The following is a 21,185-nucleotide window of genomic DNA, read 5'->3' as shown; positions in this document are numbered from 1 at the left end:
AAGTGGTTTTCTACCTAGCCAGTTAGGTTTGTTTTGGGATTTTCAGGATGGTGTGATTCTTAAATGTTGGAAATGGTAACTACACTCCAGTCTTCAACCTGTAACAATCATGCAAACAAGACCTTTAGGGCAGATATTGTGCTAAAATGTGTATATATAGATATGTACTGATAATATCACAAGTTATGTTATAAAGTCATACAGTTCAATAAATAGTGTGCATGTCACTGCTGCCACTGAAAAGCCAAATTGTGAATTGATGCTTTCTGAATCAGAAGTGTGGAGAACACATCTATTTTTCTGATGTTAAACTAAGAAAATGAAGTTGAGTTATTACACTAGTCTATAAAATCACCTCTTTATTGTGTAGGACATGTCAGCAGGCTGTTCTTTCTATATTGTAATACTTGAATGTGGTGGAAGGTAGTTGGCCTTTTCAACCTTAATTTGTTTTTGAGTATGAAAAATTATTGTTTGTTTTTACTACAATCAAGTGTAAAGCACATATAGTTCATCAATACACCTGCATGCAGTTTTGTGAAAGAACTGACAAGCTTTGAGGATTGGTGCAGGCTTAAGCTCAGAGTTATATAACAATCACTGATTGTTTAACATTGGTAAGTAGGTACCTATTTTCTTTCTGAGGGTATCAAAATAGCAGGCTTGAAGGGGCCTTCAGTAATTTAAATGGTCTAAGCAGCACTCATTGTAAAGTGGCAATGTTATTTGACCATGAAAATGGCTTATGAAGCAATAAGGCTGTGTCACATGTGGTAGATAGTGTTTCAGTGAAACTCCCAATGGAAGTTAATGCTGTTTCCCCTCACAAGAGCATAATTTAACATGGTGTTTCCATTATTTTAGGTCAGTTGCCCTATGGAGGGCTCAACTTTATCATTATCTCTACGGAACAACAAAACTCAATAAGACATTAACATTTTTGCCTATTATTATGGACAGGGTAATGTATACACAGGTCCTAGGTGTAGCTTCAAGTTTAAAAAAAGCAGAAAATTCAAATTGTATCATAGAGTCAAACCCGTTATTGTGCCTATGTCTGAATGATCCGTGCCATTAAAACACTGCCTCTGTTTTTGGCAATCACATACATTCTGGGCTCAGTGTTAGGTGTATGGAAGTGCATGTGGTGACATCAGCATCCAGTCAGCACCTACTTATTGGAACAGCCCAGAAGGTTCTTTGAGACTCAGACATTTTTGCATTACACTGCAATCCATCAAAGACCCTTGTCTTCCCATTAGGCCCATTATATTCATTCCTGCTGCCCCCCCCCCCCCCTCCCACACCCCCCAATTTAGGAATATCTGACATAGTGCATGCCACCCAGTAGGTGTTATGTTTTGTTACTGTTTCCTAATTTGCTCTAATTAGTTACATATTTTTTAATGAGCTGGATTTCATGCTTCTTGTATAATTGATGCCTCCCACACAAATGTCTGCTCTTACTGGCTCTCACTGGTAAAAACCAGTTCATCGCTCCTTTTGGAAAGGCTCATCATTGTAACTGAAGCAATGAAATGTTGTCACATTGTGTGGAGTGCATTTAGTTGGACTGGCCATATATATACTTGACTTTCAGTCCCATTTGATGTAGGTGTTGTAGATATGACTGATATGCAGTAACAGTGCATGTAATATGACAAAACATTAAGGCGTAGCAAGCTTTGTGCCATACAAAAGGTTTTACTTTGCCCCCACCCCAACCCCCCCCCCTGCCCCACCCCACCCCCCACCCCCCCACCCCACCCCACCCCCACCCCACCCCCCACCCCCCACCCGCACCCCTAGGGATTTGTTATGGGCAGGGCTGAACTGTTGTAATATAGATGTCTGGAAATAGCAAGAAAGATGATGCACAAAATAGTTCTAAATGAATTATTTAGATTTTTCAATGCTGGCTGTACCATCAGAGGCATGTTGCAGCTTCCCTTTTGCACAATTCTTCGTGGACATCTTTCAGTCATGTAATTTCTGCACATATGTTGGCCTTACTCATGCCATTTGCTACCATGGTCTGTAGCTGGAAAGCACCTGCAACAAACATCTGTTCAGTGGTGATCATGAGCTTAAGTTTTCTGAAATGTGTGGATACTGTGGCATTTGTTTTCACTCATGATGTAAGATTAACTGGCAGAGCTCAGCAGACACCTGTGGCTGACTTCAGGTCCTTGGCATCACAGCCAATCAGTGTCACCCAAGCAAGCAAAAGCCCTCTCATGTTAAGATGTTGACTTAAACATATGATTTTCCAAGCATCCTGTGTACACTTATAAAACATGTGTGCCCAGGCACCATTGAAACTTGACTCACAATCACTGCTGCTATCTGGTAGAGTTGAACTGCCCTTGTGGATGTACCCTTAAGCTAGACAGTGCAGCACACAGCTTGGATATGATGGAGGTGAAGGATGAGCTCAGTGGTGCAAGCTGTTGCTCCAAATGTGAAGCCATTGCCCATTCCTATTCATTTTCACTGGTGTTTTACAATGGCACAGGACAGGTTGAACCAAACTACACACATGCTCACCATGTTGGCACATTCATGTGTGCATGCATTCAATGTCAGTTTTGCTCAGCCCAGCCTCTGTGACCCTCTATGATGCAGTCTTGTCTACCCCCACCACCCTTCCCACCCAGCAGTCATCTGTGGGACCAGGAGATCCTGCCTCCATCAAGCTAGATCATCTGTGGCATTGAGACTGTGCCCTGTCTGTCCAGCCAGGTCCTTTGTGGTGTTATGTAATCCTGAACCCCACCCCACCCCATCCCACCCCAGGCCAGGCTGTCTGTGTCATCTTGTGATCCTTCCCCCCCCCCTTCCCCATCCCACCCCAGGCCAGGCTGTCTGTGTCATCTTGTGATCCTCCCCCCCCCCCCCCCCCCACCTCCAAGAGAGTCTTCAGCACTAGGTTCCAGTGTCCTCTGGCTGCATAGACCCCCTGTGACATCATGACTCCTGTTCCCCTCCCACAACCAGGTCCTTTTTTGGCACATGATGTCCATCCCCCCCCCCCCCCCCCACTTAACCACACTGGTCTGGCCCTGCCCTGAGCAGTATCTCATGACCCTACTCTCCTTCCCATTTGCCCAGGCTCTCTTAGGTGACCCTGCTGGTCAGGCCTGATCCTCCGGCGTCACGGGGCCCTTGTTCTGCCTGTCTGGCCCCTGGGGCCACGTGACCTTTTGTCTCACGTGACCTCTGGCGTCTCGTGACGGCCGTCCGGTCTGTGCGGCGACAGAAGCTGCAGTTCCTGAACCTGACTGGTGCGTCACCGGAGGAGCTGGAGCTGCTGCGCCGGGTACAGGACCCCGCACACAGCCGGGTGGAGCTGCCCAATGACCCGCCTCCCCACCAGGTCAGTGAGCTAGAGTCGGCGGCGCCCCGTCATGCCGTGGCACTGTACGACCGGAATGCTTGTGAGTTCTCATTTTGATGCAGCAGGCCAGCAGGCTGCTGGACAAATCAACAGAGATGTGTTTCAGTAGGTGCTGAATGTAATTGTTTCAGTATAGTGATGTTGTATCGCAGTGCTTCCATATAAACAATTATAAACAACTTGTTTGTTTATAATTGTTTATTTATGACGATTATCTACAATTATAAACAGTTTCGCGAAGAAGTTGACTACCCCACGGAATGCACGGTTTTTACTACCAAGAAGTTCAACCGTAGATTGTGCGTGATGTTAAATGCACTTGTTGCGTCATCATCAATGCGTCATCAGCTATAATGACTGGTGCAGCCAATTCTTGCTAATGTCTAACATTTTTGTCTTGCTCTCATGTTGACTCGTGCAGGGTTGGATATCTGACCTTACTGTCCGTGTCGTCGGGCAGATAGCATGATATCAGCGCACGGCGCTGTTCGTCTTGTCGGGTGCATCTGCTAACTGGGCGCGCGCGCGTTCTGGCCGTGCGTCTGCTGACCGAGCGTGCGCGCGTTCTGGCCGTGCGTCTGCTGACTGGGCGTGCGCGCGTTCTGGCCGTGCGTCTGCTGACCGAGCGTGCGCGCGTTCTGGCCGTGCGTCTGCTGACCGAGCGTGCGCGCGTTCTGGTCGTGCGTCTGCTGACTGAACGTGAGCGCGTTCTGCTCGTGCGTCTGCTCGTGCGTCTGCTGATGGAGCACGCGCGTTCTGGCCGTGCGCCGCAGGTGTATGAGACGTGTCGGCTGCCGCCGGACGGTACCGAGTTCGCCGCCGAGGAGGCGGCCCCGGCGCCAGCCAGCGCCGACTCGGCCTCGCCCCAGCCACACCCCTCTAACCGTACGTCGCCGTCGCCGGGCGCCGGGGCCACCCTTGGCCGCGTGCCGCCGCTCGGTAAGCGGGCAGCAGGTCCGACTGATGTGGCGTGGCAGCTGGTGCCTGACGCAGTGGTTGTTGACGGAGCCGTTCTAGGCTCCCGTGCACCTTCCTGTTGGCTTTCCGCAGAAGGAGATCCGACTGCTCGCGACGGGCGGAGAATGTAGCGAGAACTGGAGTTGGCGTAAGCATTGGAATAGACGCCTTTCCATGGCGAGATATCAGAATTAGGACTCCCTTAATTAATTTTATTGGAAGTTGATGCGTTTTCATCACACTTATCACACCACATTCTCCGCCCGCGCCGCCTACCTTCGTAACATCTTCAGTACCAGAACCATGTACGTTTGTGGAGACTGGTGTGATATTCGCTCTGTGTGAGTTAATCATCGAATGTACTGTGTAAGTTATCACTGAATCTCCCTTGTATTGGCTATCTGCAGTCCACGTAATTCCAGGGGCGCTGTTCACCAATTATTTGCACGTGGTCTGACCCACGGGTCATTGGGCTTAGCCGCTGCACAAGGCGGCTGGTCCATCGGGAGCGCGCCTGTGTCGTCACTAACCGGGTGCTCCGTCTGCGACACGCGCTTCCGTGCTGTTCCACCCGCTCGTGCGACGGCGGCCAGACCTGGCGCACGCGCCCCCGCCCCCGCCCCCGCCCCCGCCCCCGCCCCCGCCCCCGGCCCCAGCCCCCGCCTCCGTCCCGCCCCCGCCCCCGCCCGGGAGCGGTGCCAGCCGGGGAGCATGCTGACGCGCCGCCCTCTCCGCCGCCAGAGGGACTGCCGGGCGAGCTGGCGCCGCTGCCGCTGGCCGCCATGCCGCACGTGACCGCCCAGCACCCGGCCATCTCGCATATGGTGGCCGGCGGCGCGGCGCCGCTCTACCAGCAGCAGGCCGGCTACCCGTTCCCCAACATGTTCGTCAACAGCATGCCGCCCGGCGTGAACATGATGTACCCGATGCCGGGCGGCTACCCGCTGCAGCCGCCGGCCGGCTACGGGCCCGAGCCGGTGAGCGGCGGCGACCAGGAGCGGCGGCGCTCCGGCAAGAAGGCGGACAAGATGGCCGCCATCGCCGGCCACTACTCGCCCTACCACATCACCACGAGTGCCGCTACGGGACATCCGCTCGTCATGCCGTTCCCGAACGGTCCGTATGGCCAGGTGGTGCCGCTGCCCTACCACCCGTACCCCTACGCGTACCCCAGCCCGGAGATGATGATGGCCGCCATGCAGCCACCGCCACCGCAGTCGCCGCAGCAGCCGCTGCCGCCGCCACCGCAGCATTCCCAGCAATCGCCGCAGCAGCGGCAGCATTCGCATCAGCCGCAGCCGCCGCAGCTGCCGTCGCCCCCGCAGCATCCGCCGTCGCAGCAGCCGCCGTCGCAGCAGCAGCAGCAGCAGCAGATGCTGGACGTGTCTGTGCCGCCGCCGGCCGTGGCGGCGTCGCCCGAGGAGCCGCGCGCGCCGCTCTGCGAGCCTTACGGCCGCGCTGACGACGCGGAGCGCGCGCTGCCGGCCGACGCACCGGCCGCGCCCGCCCGACTGCGTTTTGGCTTCGACCTGGACGACAAGCTGGGCGCGTGCGAGAGCGGAGCCGTGCAGCTGGAGCCGGACGCGGCGGTGAGGCCGGCGGCGGCGCGGGCGCTGGACCTGGAGCTGGAGCGGGAGGTCACGGAGGAGCTGGGGCTCGACCAGCACGGCGCCGACAATGGCGACGAGCGCGCCGGTGACGGCCGCTCGTCGTCGGCCGAGCCGTGCGACGCACCCACCTCGTACGTGGCCACGGTGACTGTGAGCCAGCGGCACGTGCCTGCTGGCGAGCGCTGCTTGCCGCCGGCCGGCTCGCCGGTGGCCGAGCCGGACTGCGGCGCCGCCTCCCCGGCCAGCGCCTCCGCCGCCGAGCCGGCCTCCTCCGTCACGAGCGACGAGGCGCCGGCCGAGCCGGCCGCGCCCGTCAACGGCGAGGCGGCGCCGGAGCCCACGCGCGAGCCGGAGCCGCCGCCGCCGCCGCCGCCGGGGCCGCGCTCCTGGGCCAGCCTGTTCCAGACGAAGGCGGGCGACGCACCCGTGCCGCCACCGGCCGCCGCGCCGCCAAAACCGGCGCCGGCGCCGCCGACCAGCGCCGCTGATACCGGCCTGCTGTCCATTGGAGGTGCGTTGGACTCTGACACGCGAGACTGTCAGTTTCCTGTGGAATCTTGCCTTGTGTTTGGCCTTGCAGCTGTCATACCAGTCACCTTAGCATGGGTGCCCACCCTCGAGGTGGACGCGTGTTAAGCATTTTCAGGTGGGCTGGTTCGTGATGGTCCATTCTCTATTTGATAACTGGACCACGCTGTGCGGGGTGCCGGTAGTGTAGTGACGAACGTGTCTGCGTTAACCATTGCGCCTCTGTGCGACCAGAGGAAGGGGGTTCGATCCCCCGCGGGGCCTGTCCTTAATGCCAGGGTGAGAGGCGGGCGACGCCATAAAAGGACTCGGCAACTGAGTGTGTCGTAAAGCCCCGATCACGCAGACGACCGCGCTGTGCATCATGGCTGCCGCTGCCGGCGCTGGCTGATGGCCGCCTCCTCTCGCCGCCAGCGGTCCTGTCTCGCTTCGAGCTGAGCTACAAGAACGTCTACCTGCAGCCGCGCGGCCTCACCAACAAGTCCAACTGGTGCTACATCAACGCCACGCTGCAGGCGCTGGCCAGCTGCACGCCGTTCTACCACCTGATGAAGTCGCTGCCCTCCAACATCGGCCTGCAGGCGGACAACAGCCGCACGCCCATCATCGACGCTGTGTGAGTCGCGTGGGGGAGCGGGGCCGGGGGGGGGGGGGGGGGTCGGACGCACTGGCTTCCGCAGCATCAAATGTAACGATGGCGGTGGCTGGCAATGTTCTGGCAATGCCAGAATTCAGTAACAGGCCAGCCTCACTGTTGTGCTATTGTGCATGTGGACGGTAGCCCACCAGCGAGCATGTTGCCGTACTTTGTGAGGGCGCAGAATCAAGCCCCTTCGTCGCAGAAGTAGCATCATTGTAGGAACCAGCTTAACATCGAGTTTTTTGTTCTTATCAGTAATTTATTATACTCTGCTATCCCAGATGGCAGGGTGGTCAAATATTCCACTTTCGCCATTTCCAAACTGGCTTGGTATAAGACATGTGGAGGTTGCAAAAATTTTGATACGGGCCTCGCACACATAGTGGGTCTAGTTTGCTGAAGATAATTGCATACAATAATGTTGATGGTGGCTTGGAAGCTCCATTTGGGCAGATGTGTTTCAGAGCAGGAGAACCTGCCTGTAGTTATGGCATCTGGTAGGCTCTTCTGTTGTTAACCCTATATGGAGAGCACTGCCCCTGAGGGCCACCAGAAGTCTCTGCAGAAAAATCGCGTTACTTTTTACCCCTCTGCATTACTGAAGCCCTCCGAGACTAAACCAGAAGTTACAAGCAGAAAGGCGTGCTCATTATATTTCAAATTTGCTTTCCCTGCTACAGCAAGATTATGAGCGAGGTCCCACTGCTGTGCTGCGAGGATGGCACGTGTGAGCAAGGGCCCACTGCTGTGCTGCGAGGATGGCACGTGTGATCGAGGTTCCGCAGCTGTGCTGCGAGGATGGCACGTGTGAGCAAGGGCCCACTGCTGTGCCGCGAGGATGGCACGTGTGAGCGAGGTCCCGCAGCTGTGCTGCGAGGATGGCACGTGTGAGCGAGGTCCCACTTCTGTGCTGCGAGGATGGCATGTGTGATCGAGGTCCCGCATCTGTGCCGCGAGGATGGCACGTGTGGGCGAGGTTCCGCAGCTGTGCTGCGAGGATGGCACGTGTGAGCGAGGTCCCACTGCTGTGCTGCGAGGATGGCACGTGTGAGCGAGGTTCCGCAGCTGTGCTGCGAGGATGGCACGTGTGAGCGAGGTTCCGCAGCTGTGCTGCGAGGATGGCACGTGTGAGCGAGGTCCCACTGCTGTGCTGCGGGGATGGCACGTGTGAGCGAGGTTCCGCAGCTGTGCTGCGAGGATGGCACGTGTGAGCAAGGTCCCACCGCTGTGCTGCGAGGATGGTACGTGTGAGCAAGGTCCCACTGCTGTGCTGCGAGAATGGCACGTGTGAGCGAGGTCCCGCATCTGTGCTGCGAGGATGGCACGCGTGAGCGCGTCCACGCTCAGTAGCCAGGAGGATTGAAACAAAATTCCAGCTGGGCCGAGCGTGTAAGTGAGCTCTCTGCCGGCAGGGTGGAGTTCATGAACGAGTTCTCGTCGCTGCCGGAGCTGCAACGCGTGAAGCGGCGCGAGCGCGAGCGCGGCCACCTGCGTGACATGGCCGTTGGGCCGCCATTCGAGCCCTCCTACGTGTACGCCATGCTGTCGCGTGTCAGCTCCGACGCCTTCCGCGTGGCCGGCCGCCAGGAGGACGCCGAGGAGTTCCTCACCTGCCTGCTCAGCGGTCTGCAGGACGAGATGACCGAGGTCCTCAAGGTGAGCCGCCGCCGCCGTGACCGCGACCGCTCCTCGGACCGGGCCGCCGCAGGTGTCGATGCGACGCGTCTCTGAGACGCGACGCGCTGCAGTCGCCGTAGAGGGTGGGGCGCGCGCGTTAGACTGGCGCAGTCAGCTGACTGTCGGGACTGGTGACGGCGTCCGCTCCCGCCGAACATCCACCCGCTTTTGCGGAATATCCACCCGCTTTTGCGGAGCATCCACCCGCTTTTGCGGAGCATACACCCGATCTCGCCGAACATCCACGTGCCCTTGCTGAGCATCCACCTGCTCTCACCGAACATCCTCCCGCTCTCGCCGAACGTCCACCCGCTCTCGTCGAACGTCCGCCCGCTCTCACCGAACATCCACCCACTCTCGCCGAACGTCCACCCGCTCTCGACGAACATCCACCCGCTGCCGAACATCCACCCGCTCTCACCGAACATCTACCTGCCCTTGCTGAACGTCTACCTGCTCTCGCCGAACATCCAGCCACTCTCGCCGAACGCCCACCCGCTCATGTCGAACATCTGCCCGCTCTCACCGAACATCCACCTGCCCTCGCTGAATATCCACCCACTCGCTGAACGTCCACCCGCTCTCGTCGAACATCCACCCGCTCTCGTCGAACATCCACCCGCTCTCACCGAACATCCACATGCCCTTGCTGAGCATCCACCTGCTCTCACCGAACATCCACGCACTCTCTCTGAACGTCCATCCGCTCTCGTCGAACATCCACCCGCTCTCGCCGAACATCTACTTGCCATTGCTGAACATCCACCCGCTCTCACCGAACACCCACCCACTCTCGCCGAACGTCCATCCGCTCTCGTCGAACATCCACCCGCTCTCACAGAACATCCAGCCGCTCTCGTGGAACATCCACCCGCTCTCGTCGAACATCCGCCCGCTCTCACCGAACATCCACCTACCCTTGCTGAACATCCACCTGCTCTTACCGAACATCCACCCACTCGCCGAATGTCCACCCACTCTCGTCGAACATCCACCCGCTCTTGTCGAACGTCCACCTGCTCTTGTCGAACGTCCACCCGCTCTCGCCGAACATGACCTGCGCTCATCGAACATCCACCTGCCCTTCCACGAAAATCCACGTACTGTCACCGAACATCCACCTGCTCTTGCTAAACATCCACTTGTTCTCACCCAACATCCACTGCTCTTACTGAGCATCCACCTGCTCCAATCGAACATCCACCCGCTCGCGCTGAGCATCCATTGTATGACAAAGTTATCAGCTATGTTTATCAATTGGTCTTGCAATATCGGTGCTACCGTATCGAACCACCATGCAAATAGAATGAGATCGAAGAGGTGGTGCTAGCTAGTTGGTGTGAGAATAGGGAGCATCTTCCAGTGGGATGTCTTGTGTCGCCTGAAACAGCCTACCGTAGGCGTGCTGTACGTGTTGTTGGTGTTCCTCGCCTGTGGCTGCCAGGCCGGTCACGGGCTGACCCGTCTGACCCCGACGTGCCGATCCCGTGTATTCTCGCTTTACCCGGCGTGTCGAGCCCGTGTCCCACCGGCTGACCCTGGCGTGTCGAGCCCGTGTCCCACCGGCTGACCCCGGCGTGTCGAGCCCGTGTCCCACCACGTGACCCCGCCTGCCCCGGCGCGTCGAGCCCGTGTCCTACCATCTAACCCCCGCCTGCCCCCGGCGCGTCGAGCCCGTGTCCCACCACCTAACCCCACCTGCCCCCGGCGGCATCGAGCCCGTGTCCCACCACCTAACCCCGCCTGCCCCCCGGTGCGTCAAGCCCGTGGCCCACCGGCTGACCCGGGCGTGTCGAGCCCGCGCCCCACCGGCTGACCCCGACGTGTCGAGCCCCTGTCCTACCACCTAACCCCGCCTGTCCCCGGCGCGTCGAGCCCGTGGCCCACCGACTGACCCCGGCGTGCCGAGTCCGTGTCTCACCGGCTGACCACGGCGTGTTGAGCCCGTGTTCCACCGGCTGACCACGGCGTGCCGATCCCGTGTATCCTCGCCTTAACCCGGCGTGTTCAGCCCATGTCTCACCGGCTGACCCCGACGTGTCGAGCCCCTGTCCTACCACCTAACCCCGCCTGTCCCCGGCGCGTCGAGCCCGTGGCCCACCGGCTGACCCCGGCGTGCCGAGTCCGTGTCTCACCGGCTGACCACGGCGTGTTGAGCCCGTGTTCCACCGGCTGACCACGGCGTGCCGATCCCGTGTATCCTCGCCTTACCCGGCGTGTTCAGGCCCATGTCTCACCGGCTGACCCCGACGTGTCGAGCCCGTGTCTCGGGAGGGTTGCCGGTGGGCGTGTGCGTGACCGGGCCGGCCGTCTCGTCAGGTGTACAAGAAGAGCCAGGAGGAGGTTGAGCCGGCCGTCAACGGCTCCACCAACGCGACGCTGACCACCAGCCGGACCAGGACGACGGCGACAGCGACGACTGGCAGGTGCGGCCGCGCGCTGGTGTGGGGTCGCGCCGTGACCGGCCGCCACGGGGGGGGGGGGGGGGGCGAGCGGGTGAGCTTGGCGACGCCTGTGCTGAGGTCGTGTATGGATGGTGGACGGCGGATTTTATCATCATTGGTTTTGGCTACGTGTTGGCGGCTTTTGCGTGACGCTTGCGTGAATGGGAGCGTTCCACATGTTTATGGGGTTTTGAACTGAAATAGCCATCATGGAGACCTTTCGATGCTGTCCACAATCCCGTCCTTAACGCCTAAGGCTCTTTAGTTTTGGATTACACGCGAACAATGCTAAAAGGTATGTCGCGGAGAGTATTTTTCAAACTCGCCTTGGCATTCATGACGCCATAATAACGCCATTCAAATTCTGTTATTCCATAAGCCATGCGGCGATTAAAAGCTCAGAGAAATGCAGCTGTCGAGGCATTCATATCTGGCGTTCGTGAGCACAATTTCCAGCTATGGCGGCCGTCAATTGGCTCTCAATCACTGTTGTGCAAGGCACAAGGATGTACTCAACCATGATGCACCGAGGAGCGGATTTACTAAACAGGAATTGTGCTGTCTGGAGCAGTCGTTTCCACTTCAAAAGTATACCATTAGTTTATAAATAAGCTTGTTTCATCATACCGTTGCTTGCTTTAATATCTTCAGATGTGAGACGTTCCTTTAACGCGCCTGTGTGCGCGAAACCCCGTCATGCAGAGGGTTTCGGGTGTGCTGGATAATTCTGACCCGTTGGGTCTGAATTATTGAGCACACACCATAGTCCTGGCGCTATTTCTGTTCCTGAGAGAGTGCTGACCCCAGCCGGCATGTGGCGGTCTGAGGCCTGACCGGACTGGACCTGACCTGACCTGACCTGACCTGACGCCGCGCTCCGTCCGCGCAGACGATCATCGGCAAGAACCGCGGCCAGGTGACGCGCTCCGCGGAGCTGCAGACCACGCCCGTCAGCAGCGTCTTCTCCGGCCAGCTGCGCTCGTCGCTGCACCGTCATGGCACCAAGGCCACCGCCACCGTCCCCAGTCCTTCTTCAGCCTGCAGCTGGACATACAGGTCAGGGGCGGGGCGAGACTTGCGGCCCGCCCGGGCGGCCCGTCCGTGCCGGGCGCGCCGGCAGTCACCGCCGGCTTGCGCTGTGGTCGGTCCCCGGCTGCTGGTCCGGCTCCCGCTGTCGTTTATTCGGAGATGGGCGTAAGGCGGTCCTCGCAATCGGCGTGTCTTATAACTCCAATCATCATCGTGCATTGGGGAAATGTTCGAGCGGGGATGCTTGCAACGACATTGAAACTGCGTGCTAAAATAAACAAAAACCAAAAAACAGCTGTCCCATAATCATATTTTAGTTCCAGACAGATGGTGAAAACTGCGTGCTATAGCGAACATAAACAGCTGTCCCATATCATATTTAAGTTGCAGACAGATGGCCCCGATGGATTTGTGATTGTATACGAATGTGTTCTGCTTAGATAGGTCTGCTCCCCCCCCCCCCCCCGCCCCTCGTCAGTGTGCGAAGGTGCCCAGTGTAGAGTTGGCGTGTCTCCTGACCCGCGTGTTCGCCCCAGTCGCCGCAGGTGTCCAGCGTGGAGCAGGCGCTGGAGGCGCTGGTCGGCCGGGACCAGGTGGTGGGCCTGACGTGCCCTCAATCGGGCCAGCCGGTGGACGCGTGGCAGCAGGCGGCGCTCGAGGGTCACGCCGCCCATTCTCATCCTCCACCTGAAGCGCTTCCTCTACGACCCGGCCAACGACGGCGTGCAGAAGCTGCTGAAGCGCGTCACCTTCCCCGTCGACCTGGAGCTGAAGAAGGGTGAGGCGACGCTGCCAAGCGGGGCGGACTGGCATCAGCTTCCGGACTGAGCGGTCTGTGGCAAAACGCGGTTGTTGCCAGACAGGTGGCGCTGTGGATAGTATAGTGTAACGTGGTATATATAGCGTCGGATAGTATAAGTATTTATGATTTTTGTGGTGTAGCCGTAACATCACCTCACGGGCCCACGTGGCGTCCCGCCGCGGAGCAAGCACTGCCGCCGCTTCTGCCACAAACGCGCTGGCGATCACGATACCGGGGCTGTACATGTCGATGCGCGCGCCGTCTTGACGAAATCTCCGAACCAACGATCTGAATAATTCAGTATGTTTTCACTGGCGGTCCAGACGCGTGGACTCGTGGGAGGGATCCTGCGGTCCGAGTGATGTTTCTCGCGTTGGTGAGCGGGGGTGGCAGCAGGGCGCACGGCCGCTCGCTCCTGACGCCCGCTGTGATCGGCAGAGCTGCTGTCCAACGTGCGCGGCAAGATGGCGCCCGGTCCCAAGCGCTACCGCCTGTTCGCCGTCATCTACCACAGCGGCAAGGAGTCGACCAAGGGCCACTACATCACCGACGCCTATCACCCGGCCTACCAGCAGTGGGTGCGCTACGACGAAGCTTGGTGTCGGCGGTGGCCGAGGCGGCCGTGCTGCGGCCGGAGCCGCCGCTCGTGCCCTACATCCTCTTCTACCGCGGCTGGACACAGTCGCCGCCCACAACGGCAAGTGAGCCGCCCCGCCAGGCCGGCAACCAGGCTTTCAGCGTGCGCGCGGCCGCCGGCCAACCGCGCTAGATTGTGAATATTCGTGCTGTGAGCGGTCTGCCGCGCCCGTACGGTGCGCATGCGCCGTGACCTGGCCGCCGGCGGGTCGGGCGCGACCGGCAGCGGCGGCGGCGGCGGCGGCGGGGTGACAGCCCGCTCCGGTGCCAAATGCGTGGCCGCCGCTCGGCGACTCGCGTCCGTTTTATCGTGAGCGTGTTTGTTTTAACGTCCGGGGTTGGGTGCTGTGTCGGCGCGGCGCCCGGCCCGGCGCCGAAGGGCGCGGCGCTCCGCGCGCGCTCCGTGTGGCCTTACGGCGCTGGAAGTCTCATCCAGACCTGCGACCCGTTCCGCCGCGTTGATCGTGTTAAGAGCAATTGCCCGGCCGGCTGGGATCCGGCGTCGTGTGTTGATTTGCCGTTGTAGAGGTGGCCGGGCCGCCCGATGTCTGTCGCCCCGTCGTTTCGCGTGCGCCTCACTCCGCGCGCTGGGCCCCACTGACTGCACGCGGCCGCTAGTTTTTACCCGTCATTGCTGACTTGAATTGCTGACCGCGCTCCTGCGTGGCGTTGGCATCGGCCGGTATTTTAAAGAGGCACGCGGTCACAACAGGCGGCCGAATATGCAACCACCCGCGCCACAATTGTGACTTGGTTTCTCTGTTGCGTGTAGGCCGGCTGCAGTGTGTGATTATTCAGCTTGGCGCGTGCTCAGATGTGTTTTGTTTGAGGTCATGCGGGCGCGGGTGCTGTACTCTGTCCGAGTTCTTGAGGAGCGAGCCGACTGAAATGATTGGGTTGTGTTGTTTTTAATAAAACTTGCGGCCCACAGAAGGGGACCTGTGGGCTGGAGCATGTCAGGGATGAGCTGAGCAGCTGTTTGCTTCGAGTGGTCCTCCGTTGGCCTCACACAAACGGCAAAGGCGAGCGGCGTTGGTGGCGACGAACAAAACGAAAGCAAACGCACGTGTTCGTAGGGACTGGCACACGAAAACCGTCAGTGCTCCAGGACGAAGCATACTAAAACCAGCCGCGTTTACTGCTTTTTTATGGAGTGAGAATGAAGCTGCTTTGTTCTCAGGCAGATTCTCAATCTCAGCAAGTGATAGATGCTCGGACCATCGTGACTCCTGCAGCTGCTCGCCAGCAGAAGCATCACGGACTGAACGGTGCCACAATGAATTAATGAAAGCGTGACCGTGTGTTAACCGAATAGGCTGAGCGCCTTCAAGTACGGCGTCAATGGTTGGGGCGGGAGTCGCGATGGCCGCACTGCATCGCACTATGGCGCGGCCAGCTGCACTCCTCTGAACTGGGCGGCGGCGCGGGCCGGTCGCGCGGCAGGAGGGCTGCAGGCCTTCCTGTGGTGCTCGCCACGAATCAGACTCGAGTGATACGTCCTAACGAAACACTCCCGCCATCTGCATGCCATAGTCGCTTACAAGTTACGTTCAACACGTGCACGGCACGAAATGCAGCAGCACGAGTACGAAAAGAGCGCGAAGCTGAAACGTTATCCTGACTTCTGTGATGGGGCTGACATCCGCAAGATCCGAATCGGGTGGCGGGCAGGCCCGCCTCATGAAGCGGGTGATACTGGTCTCCCTTTACGTGCTAACGGAGAGCACAAGAAGGCTGCTGTTTCCAGTAAACCATTTGTTGTAGGTTCATGGATTGCACATGCTCCAGCACATGCATTCGGGCCACGATACGCGTTCTCAGTTGCCGCTTTCGTGCTGACTGCTTTGGAGAAGCGGAGGCCGGAGTGGGTGGATTATCGCGATTGTGCTATCAGAGCAGATTTTTAAGCACTGCGGCAGGCAGGGTTGTATTTTCGCAAACAGGTTTGCGGGGGGGGGGAGGATTAACTAAACCGATCGTCTAAATGAGCCCCTGACGGGTTTCTTACCAGATTTGACAACTTCGTTCTCAAAGAAGTGGGGGCTGGAGCCCCCCTCCCCGAAATGAAACGGGAGCAATGGCATAGTCAAGGGGTAGGAGCCCTCCCCCTCTGCTAAGAGGTTAACACTAGACGTCGGATGATTTTACAGGAATTCAGTTCAACTGGCAGGAGTTTGTGAGATTACTTGACATTGCTCCCCTACAAAAATATGACTTGGCTAGAGAAATTGAAATTCAGATTACGCAAGCTATTCTTAATCCCCGGGTAATCACTGGGTCCTGATATTGACATGGAAGCATCCATTTGAAATACAAAGGTGCCTTTCCCAGATGGTGTTCTGTTTGAGTGCTGCGAGCCCGCAGCTTGCCGATGGTGTCCAGCGCAGGAAGTTCTCACGTCGACGATAATGCAGGTAAGTTTCTTATTCCATAACCTTGGGTTATAGTTGCAACCATATTCACCTCTAGTTTTGCAAATTTGCATTATGTGGTTACAGGGCTGGGCTCTGGAAGCGAGAAAGACCGGAATATTTGAGATTTTCGCTTCAAAAACATTTTGGTTGGTTGATACTGTAGTTTATATCTAGGGCGCGTGCTATCACAATTATAACCGGTCGCCTCACTCTTCCGTATCGAACATCGTACTCCGCTCTTCAAACATTAATGCTTTTTGCTCCGACACATTTGCTTCCCGTATGCCTTCAATTTGGTCCCGAATTTTAGTATTTCATGTCTCCCTTCATAACCAGGGTTTCTGTCTACGTGCCATGACCCAGTGGCCAGTTCCTAGCGCGAGGGCACCGAGTGAATTCTTGCTGTCAAGGAAGTTGAGCTTTTGTGGTGGAAAAGCTCAGCAGCGCTGGTTAAAACGAGGAGCCAATAGTGCGTGCTCCTTTCATCATGCTAGTGTGTTAGCGTCGTAATTCGGCAGTTCTGCTGGTATGAAACATAAATTTGACGTGGAAGAGTAGTTTGACGAAATATCTGTTGAATTGATTGGTTGTGTTTTGGTCCAAAGCCTCTAAATTATAAAATCGAATCGATCCTCCGAGGCCTGAAGCAAATATTGACCGAACTAAGATGGGCCGCGCCTGCACAGCAAGGGGCTGGGGCTGCGCCGCGCTACGCATAGTGGTCTCTTGGCTATGTTCTAGGCTTTTATCTGGCAAATCTGGCAAATCATCGCTGGTCGCCATTTTGATGCTCGTGAAGTTCGCTGGGTCGGTGCCGTGAGGGGTTCTGCGGGCGCGTCACGCGGTTATGAGAGGGGAGGTGTATTACTGGGTGCTGAACGTGTTGTAGTGATCGCTGCTAAGCAAGTTTTGCGTCAATGTTTTACTCAATCGCCTGGAGACGAGTGAGGTGAGTTTCGCAGTCGGCACTGGGTAACTGCATGTCTGTATTGGCCGGCGCGTCACATTCGAGCCCGCAATCTTTTTCATCTCCTTTAGCGAATTTTGTGATAAGTCGCATTGGAATCTTGTTCGAATGTAAGTTATTTTAACTCAGAAAGACATCCCTGTTGTTGGCTGGCATGAACAGTACTACTATGCTTCAGAATGTATTGTGATGTTACTCATGTGCTGTGTTTGCGATAGTTGGGTTTAAAGGTGGTTGGTTGTTTCTTGCACATGGTTTTATCTTACACATTAATTGTAACTTGATAATTCTCCTACCTTCTATGGTATCAGACTACAAGTTTAATTGATGAACAATTAACTGGGAATGCCTGAGTGGTTAGAAGTAGATTACTATGTAAGGGATCTTGATGTGGGACTGCAAAAGTACATGCCACATCAAATATGTCCATATCCAGCATAGCAGCAACATTGTTGTGGTTGCATCAGCACATGCATGTCTTAAATATGAGCATCCAGAGTTTGTTGCACAGTCACCACTAATTTGATGCAGAAAGCTAGTTTCAAGCATTAAAAAAGAATGGAGATAATTAAAAACAAAGTTTTAATCAATATTTCATGCAAAAATGGTTGGGAAGTATGCATATGCTGCAGCTCATACTCCATGCTCAGGTATTTGATGTGTAGGTGTGTGATGCAATGGATGTGTTTCAGAATGATCTGACGTTTGTGGGTATTTTTGCATCCCCGGAAATATTTTACTATAGGTTTATGGCCAGACTTAATGATATTTGCTTCAGCACAAAGCTGTGAACAAATAAACCATTGATATTTTAGATACATTTTGCCTTGAACTTTCTTTCATTCCTCACTAGAACAAAATTTCTAAGGGCAAAACAGACAACAAATATTGAGTGTTAAGATACAGCATTTAAGAAATACTGTGCAAGGTGTTGAGAATATTTTGCCCCAGGTAATACATCATATTTATATTTTTGGAGTTACAAGAAGTCAAATATATTATGCCACATTATGCATATCCATTGTATCTGTACATGCCTGATGTGTCCCATCCATTTCAGATCATGATGGACAGCCAGAAGTTTTGCCTTAAGTGGAACAATTTTCAGAACAGTGTGACATCAGTGTTGAGAATCTCAGACAAGATGAGGAACTGGTGGACATAACACTGTGCTGTGAGGGACATAAGATCAAAGCCCACAGAATGATGCTGTCAGCTTGCAGCCCCTACTTCAGGGACCTTTTGAAGGTAAGTTAATCTTTGTTAGCTTTGGGTGCTCTTGTGTCTCAAGGACTATTTAAGACTGCTTAGAGTAGTAGGGCATGTAACAGATACTTTTATAGGTGTGTGAGACAGAGCATATCCCTGAGTCAGGTTTTGGGATTTCTATGTGTGCATGTGTGTTGTGTGTGTGTGCATGTATGTCTGTGATGCAGCACTGTGGTATTGTCCAGCAGCTACATACATAACCTGTGCCCATATGATTCATCACTGTTTGTATAAAGAATGAATTGCAGGTAACACTTCATGGGCATGGATCATTCTGCTGCAAATGAGCAGTGTATCAATGCATAACTTGTGTATGAGAATATGCCTCCATGTGTATAACTTGCACGTCAAGATAATGGCCATTATGGAATTAGGTGTGAGCTCTTCAACTTGTTTGCTCCTTAATGCTTGAAATTTGTTGGACAACCATGATATAATTGATAACCTTGTAAGTATGTTGAACCTGTGATATACATTCATCCTGTCTGAGACTGGACATTTTATATCACTACTGGCAGCAGGAAAGCTACATATGGCACCCCCCTGGTTGTTGCAGCTTTGTTCCCTACTTTAATTGAAATAAATAATATGCCATGAGCTTTTGCTGCTTACCTTGAGCTAGCAAGTGTGCCATTTGATGGCTTAAAGTCCTTAAGCTACATTGGATTTGATTGGTCACACATTATTACAGTGGTTTAGTCCTTGTCAATTTTTACCACATGTTATTATGACCCAGTTAAACTGTTAGAATCAGCTGGCAGGAGTTTCAGCCAGCTGCTGCCAGCATACCCATGATGAAAACATTTCTGTTGAGATGTTTTTTCACACATGTGCAGACATCAGGCACCTCATAGAATGCATTATTGGGCATGAAATATGCATCCGTAAGCACTTGCATTTATTGGTGAACAGTATTTTAGCACACTACATGCTAATTTAATCATTTACAGCTCATTTAGATTGTGCTGTTCAAGGGCAAAATCAGTCAAATTTTATTTTTGCAGGACTGCTGAGAATGGTTTTTATAAAGAAATTCACATAACTGTTCTCTGGCCACACCAATGAGTTATCACACAGATCTGGCTATTTTTCATGAGATAAATGAAATCTAAGCCTAGTAATTTTATTTAATGAGGAGGTAAATTATGCTCATACAGTGCAGCTAGCACTATCCAGTACCATTGTATTTGTATCATACTTGTATTGCAGTGTCATGCCAGCTCTTGAGAAAACTGGCCAGGTCTACATGTAGATTCTGATTTGTTCTGCTTGACTCCCATCTATTGCATGTATGTTTTTAGCTTATTTAGATGGGGTGATGAGCTTGGATACATCCCTGAAATGCAACTGGACATTTGGAAAAACTGGTATCAGGTATTGCAGGCATCAATCATGTCATTGTTTCAGTGATATGTCAGAATTCGCCCAAATTAGAAGCAATTTGTGTAGTAACAATTTGTATCCACTATATACCATCAAATTCTGTTTTTGCTGGCTGTCAGGTTGTCAAAATACCAGACAGAAGGAAGTGGGAGGGGGGGGGAGGGGGGACAAAGGAGTATTAACAGATGCCACACAAAAAAGGCTGTGTGGGTAGCTCAATAGGCTAGCTCATACAGCAAGCATTGCCTACCATGTGCTGTGATCCAAGACAATGGTATAGACAATGATATTACATTTTCTGCAGCCATCATGTCCCATACAAATCACAGCTGTGCCTGTGTGCTGAATGCATTGACAGTCAGTGACAACCTACAGGAGAATAGTTTTGTAGATGTCAGCTGTGTGGCTGTGTCAGCATGTCAGCTTGGGCGGATGCATTGACGATGTGGAGCTTCGGTGCCCGCGCCTAACCAAGCATCCCCCGTCCGTCTGCCCGCAGGAGAACCCCTGCCAGCACCCGGTGTTCTTCCTGAAGGACACGTCCTACCCGGACCTGGCGGCCGTCGTCGAGTTCGTCTACAAGGGCGAGGTGAACGTGGCGCAGAGCCAGCTGGGCAGCTTCCTTAAGACGGCCGAGATGCTGCAGGTGCGCGGCCTCACCGGCGACGAGGACGAGGAGGCGCCGCCGACGCCGGCGCACCCCTGGCAGCAGCAGGTGCGTCCGGGCTAGGGCCACTGCCGGTCGGTAGCCGGCGCGGGTCACGGTGTCGCCAGGCCGTGCCGTGAACGGACGGGCCGCTGCCGGTCGGGAGACAGAGCTGCGGGGTTTCGGGCTCCTTGAAGGCTGTGGCGTGGGGCACCGTCGCTGAGTTGGTGCTGACATGTTCCCATGGCTCAAACAGTTCGGGTCATGACTATTGTCGGGCAAAACGTCTGAATGCTGATTTCCGATGCGATACAAAATCTGAGTTGTGGTGACTGTATGGCACCACCTTGCAATGGGGCTCCTAGCCCATGATTGGTGTTCTCTGGGCCGTCTGCAGCACAGACCGCAATGCATCAACATTCGGCACTCAGTCACATCAGTTCTCTAATGGTCCATTTCAAATAAATGCATTGAAGCAGCTGAGAGTCCCTTTCACCTCCAGCGTTTATCTTTGTATTGTTCTTCCGCTGGATAATTCTGGCTGGGTATGGGGACCGCGCCCCTGCTTGCCTCAGCGCGGGCTCCGGGTTACTCTGGGCGCGCGTTTGCAGAAGTCTCCGGCGCCACCGCGGCCGCCGGCGCGGCCTGCGGTCAGCTCGGCGCTGCAGCAGCAGCTGAACTCGTCCGTGGGCGGCCGTCCGCGGCCCAGCTCGCCTCCCAACAAGCGACGCCGCGTCTCTTCCTCGCCGGAGCGGCCGACCGCGCCGCCGCCCTCTTCCTCCGGCG

At 55.3% G+C, this 21,185-nt stretch overlaps 1 pseudogene; it reads left to right on the top strand.

Moving 5' to 3' along the window:
* Window positions 1-16,922: 16,922 nt before the first annotated feature.
* On the top strand, window positions 16,923-21,157 carry LOC119106019 (broad-complex core protein isoforms 1/2/3/4/5-like; annotated as a pseudogene).
* Window positions 21,158-21,185: the final 28 nt, after the last annotated feature.

Source organism: Pollicipes pollicipes, unplaced genomic scaffold (genome assembly GCF_011947565.3).
Source record: "Pollicipes pollicipes isolate AB1234 unplaced genomic scaffold, Ppol_2.1 Scaffold_6138;HRSCAF=7277_pilon_pilon_pilon, whole genome shotgun sequence".
In the NCBI taxonomy this organism is placed as follows: domain Eukaryota; kingdom Metazoa; phylum Arthropoda; class Thecostraca; order Pollicipedomorpha; family Pollicipedidae; genus Pollicipes; species Pollicipes pollicipes.
This window is presented reverse-complemented; position numbering and strand designations above follow the sequence as displayed.